This window comes from Phocoena sinus, chromosome 2 (assembly GCF_008692025.1).
Source record: "Phocoena sinus isolate mPhoSin1 chromosome 2, mPhoSin1.pri, whole genome shotgun sequence".
NCBI lineage: Eukaryota > Metazoa > Chordata > Mammalia > Artiodactyla > Phocoenidae > Phocoena > Phocoena sinus.
In genome coordinates, this window is record NC_045764.1 from 130,863,189 (window position 1) to 130,873,937 (window position 10,749).

Here is a 10,749-nt window from a genome sequence, read left to right on the forward strand (position 1 = left end):
CTGTCCTAGAATTATTTTCTGACCACACATATGAATGGTGTGAACCAGACATGTTTGTATTTTCTAAATCATTCATGGCATCTTCATTTTTGTTCCACTGCCAATGACAATTATATGACAGTTTTCTTTCCTGATTTTTCCATGCTATAAATATTTCTTCAGTAAGATTCCCTCTGATGATCATTGTCTGAGATCCAGAAATCCTTCAGAAACCAGGTAAAGCAGAAACCTAGTTCAATTCATCATTAATGCTAAATGCTGCCAACCTTAAAAAATAAGATTTCTGGTAGTTTCTGCTCATGTAAATATCTGCTATGTGAGATACAAAGGAAGCACATTTAATAACATTAACTTTTTGTGAAGAGCAGAATATAATTTAAGGAAAAGTTTTTTCAGTAGTATAGCAAACAATTATATAAAGGTTATAATTACAATAAACCTAATCATCATTATTCTGTCTTGTATTATTATTTAAATTTTTACAAACCTGTGTACATTTGAAAAAAATATAACATTCTTCCTAAGTTATCTAGGAAATGCACTTTCTCTTAATATTTGTGTTAGTAGTCAAACTCTATTATAGTTACCTATTAGAAAGTTATTAATTTTTTATACAAATTACTAGCTATTATAATCATGAATAATTAGTAAGGCATTTTACTTTTACAATGATAAATATATTTCATATTTTAATTGAGAGATATTATATTAGCAGATAAAGCAAATAATTTTTTTTACTCTAATGATATTTAGCACATTGACCCACACTTGAAAGTTAATATTGAGATATTAAAATTGTCTAATTATGTCTAATCTGCTTTTTGTGTCAAAATATGAAATGAATTTTATGAAATGATAGTGTTGTCCTTTCCAACATACGTAGCAAATTAAAAAGTTGGCACCTCTATTAAAAAAAGTAATCCAGGGCTTCCCTGGTGGCGCAGTGGTTGAGAGTCCGCCTGCCGATGCAGGGGACACGGGTTCGTGCCCCTGTCTGAGAGGATCCCACATGCCGCGGAGCGGCTGGGCCCGTGAGCCATAGCCGCTGAGCCTGCGCGTCCGAAGCCTGTGCTCCGCAATGGGAGAGGCCACAACAGTGAGAGGCCCGTGTACCGCAAAAAAAAAGTAATCCAAATGTCACGTTTTGGTCATCTTACTAGTGCTGTTATGCTCATTGGATAAGATTGTAAAACACAATCACAGGGTCACTGATCATTTACAAGTTCCAGGAGTAAAAAATAATATTGAAGTAGACATTCAGCTACTTGCTCTTCTAGAACCTGAGGCTGAAACTGATGCCAAATACAAGATTGAGCCTGAATCCTGAAGTTTAGTGCATATTTAACATTTATCTTTTTCTATCCCAAATCCATTACTTCCCTCGTATTCTAGGTCTTGATTCCCTTGGTGTCTTTTTTCCTAGGTGATCTGTCTTTTTTCTCAACTCCTGTAGATCTTATGAGAGGCCCCACTCATTTAACACTTAATCGTTATACTATTTCTTTGTAACATTTCTAGGTCCAGTGTCTTGCCTGTCATTTAATTTTTGTATGCATACTTCTACTATCCCCAGATCAATAATAAACTCCTTGAGGTTAGGCATGGACATTACTTTCTTTAGATCCCCTACAGCCCTTTTTGTGAATGAGTAAGTGAATGACATAATTCAACCTTTACAGAGCATCTAGAGCGGAAGAGTTGTTGGGTCTGTCTCGTGGAGGGAAAGTTCTAGCACCAGAGAGATTTTGCCAAGCTTACCATCCCATGAATTAGAGTGGAACGAGCGAGCTGGCTTAAAGCTGAGTCCCCTGTGACACACCCATACATTTAGATCTTGTGGCATGGGAAATCCACAACCGTTGGATGACAGACGCAACTTACTAAGTGCTGGGTCTGTGCATATATACTCTGTTTCAGAGCACCTCTTGATAAAGAACATGTATATGGGTTCATATACTCCAATTAAATATAGGTGAAAGTGACAGAGCCAGGGTTTGAACTTAAGCAGTTCGGCTCCAAAGTTCCAGTTTTTAATTAGTACACTACATTGCATCTTCCTGATGTATACATAGAGCAACCATCGTCTAACCCTCATGGCTCTAACAGCTAGAGAGATCGGCCTAAAATCCTAGGCAGTGCCACAGTGCCCTGACAGGGCCCAAATACTTATTTTCTAAGACCACCAAAACGTGTCCTGGAGGGAGGATGATGTGTAGCCTCGAAGTGAAGTTCTGGAAGAAGCTAAGGTACCCTCAGGTATGTGGTGTAGCTCAGAGTTGGTCTGAAAGGACAGCTGAGAGTCAGTCTGCCCTGTCTGTAGAGTGACCGTATAATTTACCATCCAAACTAAGACATTTTTGAGTGTGAGAGGAAGTTCTGTAATCACCATGATGCAACAGCAACTGCAAACCGATACTCTCCCAGGCAGTCTTTACCGGCTGAGTCTGCCAAAACCTCTGAGGAAAGGGGAAGAAAAATATAAGTAAACTGTGTTCATGTGGGAAGTCAATTACCTGAGCGAGAATAAAGTTGGGGTGAGAGCATTATACCTAGAACAGAAATCGAATGCAGTTGATAATGTTGAGAAAAGAATCGGACAAGTACGTATGACAGAAAGAGGCAACAAAGTATCTAGACACGTAGAACAACATGGTAGTTTGTGTGAGGGTGAGAATAAGTCAGGGGAACAAAGGAAGCTGAGAATGGATTTCAGAAAACCATTCGGGAAGTGAGGCCCAGATGGATCTAGTATCGGGTGCGGACATCATTGCCGTACCTTCTTGGGTTCAGGATTTCCCCTATTTTTCTCGGATGACGTGCAGATATATCTTCTCAGCTGGCTGAGTTTTCTGAAACCTCCAATGAAGGAACGATAGACGTAAGTAAACTTGGAAAACTTAGGAAGCCAGCTATCTGAAAGAGGATAAGATTGGGACAAGACCAGTACACCCAGGAACAAAAAATAGATGCAGTCAATGTGGTTAAGGTAAGAAGTGGGGGAGTACATATGAGAAGAAGAGAGCTGAGATCCATGCATGTTGAATGTGAGTCAGCAGTTCATTTCCAGATCTAAAGTGACAGGAATTTGACTTCACAAATTGGAAAGAAAAGTCTGATTGCCCCAAGACTTGCCAAAGGACCTTATGAGAGCAGTATGCAGTTCTGACTTCCACAATTTTAAAAGATGCAAAGAATTAAAGTCCAGAAAAGTATTACCAGATAGATTAGAGTGGTGGGAGCATGGCCTCTTATGGAATTTAGTGGAGAGAGAGAGAATGGTAAGGGTTGATTTCACGGTTTTCAAGTATCATAAATAATATAGATACTCATTTGGCTTCTCCACAGTAGATTATAAAGAAGAAATGAGCTGACACTGCAGCAAAAGATATGTTAGTAATGCTTAAGGAAGGACTTTTTGGACCAAATACTGGGGCAAGGAAGTGCTGAAATGTTTGACCCTGTAATCTTTTTATGATAGGACAGAAGATCACCAGTCTTGAGTTTTCATTATAAGTCATATTTGATCTAGGAGGTCCTGAGGGGTGAGTGGAGGAATCTGAGAGAGTGTGAAGTTGTCTCTTGACAGATCTGGAAGTTCTGAAACTGGTTGGAGGGGAGAAGGAAAAGTCAAAGTCAATTAACCATTAAAAACAATAACACGATCTCTATCCCTGGGTCGTGGATGTGTTGAGATGATTCCTGACGTGGGGCAGGATCGGGGAGCTTCCACTGCTGAAATCCAGAGGGTGACACTCTGACATTGCCCTGCCACTTCACCCATTATTCCTCTTAATTCTACTCTAATCCCAGGTGATTAACCTGGGTGGAGGCCCTGCCTTCAGCTGTGAGTTGAGCATCACTTCTCCCTTTTGAGCTAGGAAGAGCAGCTTCTGTAGCTGTCCCTCCCAGAAACTCCACAAAGCTTCCTTAAGCCCCAGAGGCTTTCTCTGTCTGGTCAGAGACCCAAGAAAGATGTTTACTGTGGTCTTGTTTGGTACCCTGTTCTTCCATTAGGAGAGAAGGAATGCCCTTGCGTCAGGACAGCAACCAGCATGGAATGATCTTCAGTTAGTGTTCAGTTAACTGATGTAGCAGGACCCCCGAAACCTTTCTTGCCATCACAGAACACCGGGTAGAGCTCCACATCCAGACTCTCTAGGTCCTCTGACCACTAGACTTGAACCTCCCTCACTCAGACCCTGAAGCCCAGAAATCTGCAGAACCAGAACTATACAGCTGTCCACAGCACCAAGGGGCTGGTCTCCTTAGGTGGATATGCCATTTTCTGCTTGTTAGACAGGCAATATACATGGAGAAGATGTCACTGAAGATTCATGGTTTGTCATTGAGAAGCAGGTCAGCAGGAGAGAAAGGATGTACAAGCCTACCTCTTGTGATGGGGGTCTGTGCATAGTCACCCTGATGTTTACTCTGAAACCACTAAATTGGGTAAAAAAAGGGGAAATGCAGCATTAATCGAGCTCTTTACTCCATGATGTGGTTCTCAGAAAGGAATCCTACTGTGTCTAGATCCAAGGCACTGTTTTCGTCCCTATGGTCAGCACTAGATGTGCTGAGCTCAGCGGCTGCTATGCTTTTATGTAGGCACTGGAGATGAGACAATAAGACAAGGTCTCACTCTCATGGGGTTTTATACCGAGTGAGAGGAGACAGACTATGAACAAATAAGCAAATAAACAGACAAGAAAATATCAGATGGTGATAGGTGATAGCAAATCAGGGTGATTGATGGAGAGTTAGTGCCGGGGTATGGGAATAACTTAGCTTGAGATGTTGGGGACAGACTAACTAAAGACGTTAATCAGTGACTTGAATGACAAAAAAGAGCTAACCGGGTGATGATGCAGGGAAAGGGCTTCCCTGCAGAGGGAACTGCTAGTGGAAAGGCCCTGAGCTGGGAAGGAGCTTAGTGTTTTGGAACAAACAGAAGAGAGACCCGTGTGGCTGGAGCTGAGTGAGGTTGGGATACATGATGAGGTTGGAAAGTTTGTCAGGAGCCAGATCATGAGGGATCTTGTGGGCCAGGGGAAGAGTGAATCCAGAATGGTCCTAGAATTGGATTAGACCCTAGCATGAATCTAGTTTGCCCTTCTTACTTCAAAAATGAGCAAACAGGGCTTCCCTGGTGGCACAGTGGTTGAGAGTCCGCCTGCCGACGCAGGGGACACGGGTTCGTGCCCCGGTCCGGGAAGATCCCACATGCTGCGGAGCGGCTGGGCCCGTGAGCCATGGCCGCTGAGCCTGCGCGTCCGGAGCCTGTGCTCTGCCACGGGAGAGGCCACAACAGTGAGAGGCCCGCGTACCGCAAAAGAAAAAAAAAAGAGCAAACAGAGCCTGAAGAGATGAGATTTTGTCGCTCCATCTCCACCAGCCAACCTTGGTTATGCTACAACTGGAAACAAGATCTTCGACCCACAGTCTTTGTCACTTATCATTAAACTCTTCCTGAATACTAAAAAGGTGGGACTCCTGAGAATCGTTGAACACTTAAACACCTCGTCTTTAAAATATGCCACAATTGTACTGTCTTCTTGACTCATATTCGACAACGAGAAAATCACAGAGGCAAAGTCAATATTGTAGAGTAGATTTCTATTTTCCACAGAGAGGGATAGTTTGAATATTTGACTCTCATTTCTCATTAAGAATGAAATTTTATATGAAAAAACCGATTTTTTTCACCAAGAGCCTGTGTTCAGGTGCCATGCTTGCCATGAAGAATTTTCATAGCCAGGATCACACTTCAGACTTCTTGGTAGGCTTGGGTATAACCTGGATGAGCACGGGGGGAGGGCAGGGGAGTATGTGTGGGTATGAGACAAACATGGGTAAGGGCTGGTCAATTATTTTTAAAAAATCGGGGGACTTCCCTGGTGGCTCAGTGGTTAAGGATCCGCCTACCAATGCAGGGGACACAGGTTTGATCCCTGGTCCGGGAAGATCCCACATGCCACGGAGCAACTAAGCCCACGCGCCACAACTACTGAGCCTGCGCTCTAGAGCCCGCGAGCCACAACTACTGAGCCCACGTGCTGCAACTACTGAAGCCTGTGTGCCCTAGAGCCCATGCTCTGCAACAAGAGAAGTCACCGCAATGAGAAGCCTGAGAACCGCAACGAAGAGTAGCTCCCGCTCGCCACAACGAGAGAAAGCCTGCACACAACAACGAAGACCCAATGCAGCCAAAAACAGAAAAACAAAACAACAACAACAAAAATCAGGCAGTATGGCATAGTTACCGAGCACATAGACTGTGGCTCTAGACTAGATGGGTCTGAATCCCAGCTCTGTCACTAACTGGCTGTGTGAATTTGGGCAAATAATCTAATCTCCGTTCCTCATTTTCTTACCTACAAAAGGGAGTCATAATAGTATCCTCCTCATAGGCAATTAAACAAATTAATATCTGTAAAAAACATGTAGAACAATATTTGTTGCATAATGCTTATTACGTAACAAACACTATATAAATGTTTCAAAGATTTAGAAAGAGACATGGAAAGTATGGAATTATCCTTCACCCACCTTGTAAAAAAAGGGAGGGGGGCTTATCAACATCTTTGTAGACCAGATATGCATTGTTTCAATAGTGAGTTTGACTTAGTTTGACTTTAGTGTCATAGTTTGACTTTAGCGTCACACACCAAATGCAACCCCACCATTCTAGAACTGGGATGTGTTCCTACTACAGGGACATACGGTGCTGTTTCTATGTCTAAGAGGAGTTATCATTCTACTGTACCTACATTCAGAATCAGAAAATCTCATTGTAAGTTACCTTTACACAGGACATATGTGCATATACATGTCTTGGTTTTTCAAATAGCAGTGACTTTGCCTAAAGTAGCAGTGGCTTTCACATCCTCCTCTGGGTCGGGAAGAAGGCTTTATTGAAGAGGGAATATAAATGGAGATTTATTTGGGACTAGCTGAGATCTTCAGTTCTAAAAGGATTTGAGGCTGGCTTGCTGAAGCACAGACCTACAGCAAGAGATGCACTAGTGCAATAGAAGCTTGTTGTCACGGCTCTAGCCCCTCATTCATTCAGGATTTATAACCCCAAGATCTGCTGCCAGCGAGTGCAATGGCAAATGACGCCCTCATTCTGGCCTGGAGTCCCCCAGATTTCATGCCACCGCCCCTTACGCTTCCTTTCCATTAACTAACTGGTAGGCCCTGACAGACTTTTTGTTTTCTCTCTCTTCTATAGTCTCCCCTTTTCTCTCTATCCTTGAAGGAGAAGGTAATGGAGAAGAGTCCCACTCCTTCCTCTAGGAGATCTTGAACGGACAGAAGAGTGTCCTTCTTGTCTTTGTCTAGGGATGAAAGTATAAATGAGGGGACAGCTTCAGATCCAAAATGATAGGCCTGGAAGGAACTGCAGAGGCCATTGGAACACTTCCTTACTTTGGGATTTTTAGGCACACGGTAGGAAGAGTTAAGGCTTGCACAGTGAACTAAGGTAAACGGAGGAGATTGCTTATAGCTGAGGTGCCAAGCTGGGCACACCCGCTGCCCTGCTTGGCCACCCTGAGGGCTGAGGGGATCTTCAAGAGATCTGCAATCTTCAAAGCCAACCCTACATATCAACAGCTGAAGGTGAGGAGAAAGAGAAGGTGGAGGGTCATCTAGAAGGATTATGATCCAGGCCTGATTGCCAATTGCCCGAGCCTGGTTCACATTTCCTTGGCCAGTACTTGTCATATAGACACATCTGCCTGTAAGGAAGACTGGGAACCGGGTTTAGCTTGTGTGTCCAGGAGGAAAGGATACTGATTTGGTGACTAGCCTGTCAGTCTCTACCATAGAGAGCATGTGGCCAGTGGTGCTCCAAGGACAGTGGCAGAGTTGAAACACATTTCTTAAACCAAAGCACAGTGCTCTCCTCACCAGACCACACTCTGCCATCTCTCTCACAGGTTTCTTACCTTCGGGGGATAGAAAACCCACAGCCCACAGAATGGCTAAAAGGGGGCCAAGAAGAAAGTTGTTAGTCCCTTTCCTAAGAAAGATTGGTAAGAAAGCTTTGTTACTGAACCAACTTTGTTTTGCCTGGCGCTCAGCAAGCCATAAATGCTGAGACACCCAGGCCTGCAGCAAAGAGAGGGCTTATTCGCAAGGTGGACCAAATGAGGAGATGGGAGACAAGACTCAATTCCACCTCCCCATAGGCAAGGGGCTGGGCATGTTTGTGGGATAACGAATATGGAAGCAGGGCGTCTGAGGCATGGGGCATATGGGGGGCGTGGGGAAAAGGTGCGGTAATCGTGGCTCTGCGCAGGTGTAACTAAGTACAGGCCTCTGTAGTTCAAAAGCGGAGGCACTTAGCACGATCTGGGGGTGGAGTTTTCAGTCCTCTGCCATCAAAAGGTCAGCAAGAGGACACTCGCACATGCCCAGTTGGAGGGTCGGCGGTCCTATCCAGTCTTTAACTAGCTCAGCTTCAACTAGTTGCAGCTGAGATTCCAAGTTCCTGGAAAAAACTCCCCCAAACATCTTATTGTTTGGGCTGCATGTTGCTTGGAGGACATTCAAGTCTTAAAATGACCTTGATTAGTGAAGGCAGGTGAAATGGATTTGACTAATCATTATGCAAGGTTTCAGCATCAGCTATGTTCAATATCAGAAGTACAAGAAACAATACTCTGGAGGACTCAAGGAACCAAAATTGTATCTGATGGCCTCAAGTGTCATATTTTTAAAGTGAGCCTTGTTGATCTACAGAAGGATGAAGTTGCACTTAGAAAATCCAAGCTAACTACCGAGGATATTCAGGGCAAAAACTGTCTGACCAACTTCCATGGCATGGATCTTACCCATGAAAAAATGTGCTCCATGGTCAAAAGAATGGCAGACCATGACTGAAGCTCAGGTTGATGTCAAGACTACTGATGGCCATTTGCTTTGTCTGTTGTGTTGGTTTTATTAAAAAAACAGAAAAAGAAACAACCAGATTTGGAAGAACTCTTACACTCAGCACCTACCTATAGGTCCCCCAAATCTAGAAAAAGATGATGGAAATCGTGACCCAAGAGGTACAGACAAATGATTTGAAAGAAGGGCTCTATAAATTGATTCCAGATTGCCCTGGGAGAGACATAGAAAACGCTTGCCAATCTAGAAACACCGCTGTATGATGTGTTCATTAGAAAAGTAAAAGCGCTGAAGAAGCCCAAGTTTACATTGCGAAACTCATGGCACTTCATAGTGAAGGCAATGGTTCTGGAAAAGCTCCCAGGGATGAGATTGGCGATAAGGTTGAGCGAGCCGATGGAGATGGGCCACCAGTCCACAGATCTGCTCCAAATTCAGACTTTTTTTTTTAACATCTTTATTGGAGTATAACTGCTTACAATGGTGTGTTGGTTTCTGCTGTATAACAAAGCGAATCAGCTGTACATATGCATACATCCCCATATCTTCTCCCTCTTGCGTCTCCCTCCCCCCCTCCCTATCCCACCCCTCTAGGTGGTCACGAAGCACCGACCTGATCTCCCTGTGCTATGTGGCTGCTTCCCACTAGCTATCTATTTTACAATTTGGTAGTATATATAAGTCCATGCCTCTCTCTCACTTTGTCCCAGCTTGCCCTTCCCCCTCCCCGTGTTCTCAAGTCCATTCTCTACCTAAAATTCAGACTTTTAATGGTGACAAATACAAAGTCTTATTTGTGGGGGAAAAAAGATCACAGCCCCTTATAAACAATTCTGGTATAGAATCCAGTCAAATTCTGCTCACAGGAAAGGCCTGGTGCAACACATGGGAATCCCACAAAGAAGGGTCAGCTTTGCCTCTTGATACGACAGAGCGTCGCCACTGTACCATGAATCCTTTGTAAGACAATCGGCCTCCGAATCCTGAGCCTTGCTTTTTCTCACTTCTTTCGGACCTTCCCCACTTGGTTCCTTCCTGAGGAGCGAAAGCCAAGGTGAGGGTTATTGCACGGTTCACCGCAAACACCTGTCTCTCGGTTTTACCTCAACCTTTGATTCAGATGTTTTCCTTCCCTTCCCTTCTATATTTGGCCCTTTGGTCTGTCCCGTGAGCTGACTTTCATCATCCAATTAGAAACAACACCCTCTTCTCGCCACCAGTTTCTCTGGGAACCGTAGGGAGTAACCCCCAAGCCTCCCGCACTCCCCGTGGGGCTAGCAGAGCTTCAAAGGAGCACGGCGGCTGCTCCACCTCACGGCTGGGCTGCCCTTCTGTTTGAACAGCTTCCATTGCTCACTGCTGATCGGTAACTCAATGATTCATTAAACACATAAACAATGAGTGAATCTGTTCCATTAGCGAGGCCACCTGTTGATCTCAGCCGCTCCGCCGCTCCCAGCTGAACTCGGTGCACACGAACAGAATGCCTCTGTCAGTCGAGCGCCCCGTCCGTGTTTGATGGCATGTTAGAGCTGGAAAAGCAGAGTCCTGGCTCTGTTGGCGCTTTCATGCTCTTCCTTTCATCTGGGGGCAGGGCGGCAAGAATATACTGTGAATACAATGCACCTCTCTATAATCAACGGGAAAACTCCAAGAGTTTGGTCATTATTGCCCCCGTAGGCTTGCGGAATGAGACAAAGGGGAGAGAGGGAAGATCCTGTACCCTTTGGCCTGCAGGTGCAGGGGCAACAGAATTAACCAAGGGCTACACAAAAACAAAAACAAAAAACCCAAACCAAGCGAAGCCAACTTATCTGTAAAAAGCAATCCTATTGATTGTGATGACATCTTCTC

The 10,749-nt window shown here is 44.2% G+C and overlaps 1 pseudogene; it reads left to right on the forward strand.

Annotated features, from left to right (window-relative positions):
• The first annotated feature begins 2,205 nt into the window (after positions 1–2,205).
• Positions 2,206–9,347, forward strand: LOC116748631 (annotated as a pseudogene).
• The last annotated feature ends 1,402 nt before the right edge of the window (positions 9,348–10,749 follow it).